We start from the raw sequence: 1,950 nt of genomic DNA on the forward strand, positions 1-1,950 counted from the left end.
TGATGATGATGATGATGTTGAGGAGAAGAATGATGATGATGATGAAGATATGATGATGATGATGATGAAGATATGATGATGAAGATATGATGATGATGATGATGATAATGATGATGATGGTTATGGTTATAAAGAAGAAGAAAATGCAAAAGAAAATAATATGATGAAAAGAAGAAGACGAAGAAACGGAAGAAGAAGAAAAAAACACGTAAAACTTTCCCAAAGTAACTTTAGGCATTTAGCCAATTAACGTTTTTAACCCGTTCTTAGAGGTTGAAAAGGAGGGATGAGGAGGGGGGGGAGGGGGGAGAAATATTTTACCAACAGCAGCTATTAAGAACGAGGTGAATAAATGTCTCATTTTGCTTGAACAATAAAATTGCCTGCCATTAAGTAAGCTCTTACTTTTCCTCCGCCTTCACCTCCTCAACGGAGAGAAATTGCAGAGTAATCGAATCAACAGCGAGATTGCAGATGGCAATGCTTGATCAAAGTGATAGCATTGTTGTTGTTTTTTTTGTTATTGTTCTTGCTATTTTTGTTATCATCACTATTATGATTTTTCTTATCATCGCTACTGCTATTATTGTTATCACTATTATGATTTTTCTTATTACTACTACTGCTATTATTATTATCATCACCATTAATACTATCATCATTATTATCACTATTTCTATCTCCATCATCACTAATATTGTCATTACCAATAAGATATAATTTTTCAAGAAATAAAAGGTGACGAGAAATTTAGAATTATATATTTGATAAAACAGGTTTTTGGAAATGCAAATGAGAAATGATATTGAAGAATATATGACAACATCAAGAAATCAAGAAACCCAGATCGCTTTTGAGGCTTGACGTTTGTAAACACATATCTATCGCTCGCTCTCTCTTTCTCTCTTTCGGTCTCGCTCTTTCTCTCTTTTTATCTCTCTTTCTGTCTTTGTTTCTCTCTCTTTCTGTCTTTGTTTCTCTCTCTTTCTGTCTCTGTTTCTCTCTCTGTCTCTCCCTCCCTCCCTCTCTCTCTCTCTCTCTCTCTCTCTCTCTCTCTCTCTCTCTCTCTCTCTCTCTCTCTCTCTCTCTCTCTCTCTCTCTCTCTCTCTCTCTCTCTCTCTCTCTCTCTCTCTCTCTCTCTCTCTCTCTCTTTCGCCACGGTCTAACCCAAAAACGAAAACGAAAAAAATGTGGAAAAATATACGTGCATAACAATGCCTGTATTACATAAGAAATAAAAGTGTTCTTTTGTTAACACTACAAACCGGGATTGAGGTTTGATTTTTTTTAAGGAGTTTGAATACAAAAGTTTTTTTATTTTCTTTTTTTTTTCTTTTTTCTTTGGTGTTTCAAGTAGTGTTGAGGCTTTTGGATGTGTGTTTGTTTGTAAACGTATTGTTTTTTATTGTGTGTGTTTACGTATTTCCCTATTTATTATGTTTTTTGTATAATTAGTATGACTTGTCTGTCTTTATCAGTTACTTGTTTATGTATTCTCTCTATTACTATTATAGTTTCTTATTCACCTATTTCCCCTCTATCAAACCGTCTATCCGTTTTCCTATCTATTCCTCTGTCTATTATTATATCTATATTTATCTATATCTCTATATGTTCTCTTCGACCCATATCTCTATATATCTATATCTCTAAGGATCCCTAAAGTAACGTCTTTCTCCTATCTTCCTCAGGAGGCGGCGGCCGGTGTAGTAGCGATGTGAGCAGAACAGCGTCATCACCATGGCAACCGCACTCTTCACCCTCCCCGCCCTGCCCCACCCCCACGCCCACCCCCACGCCCACCCCCACGCCCCCCACCACCACCACCACGACGACGACCACGCCCACGCCCATCCCCTCCACCACCACGACGACCCGACGGCGCCCGAGGTTCCCCACGCCCTTCCAGTCCCCGCCGTGGCTCAGGAGGATGCCCCCGCCCACCATAGA

The sequence above is a fragment of the Penaeus japonicus genome, unplaced genomic scaffold, assembly GCF_977035675.1.
Source record: "Penaeus japonicus unplaced genomic scaffold, GWHDUDI00000001_assembly GWHDUDI00000024, whole genome shotgun sequence".
In the NCBI taxonomy this organism is placed as follows: domain Eukaryota; kingdom Metazoa; phylum Arthropoda; class Malacostraca; order Decapoda; family Penaeidae; genus Penaeus; species Penaeus japonicus.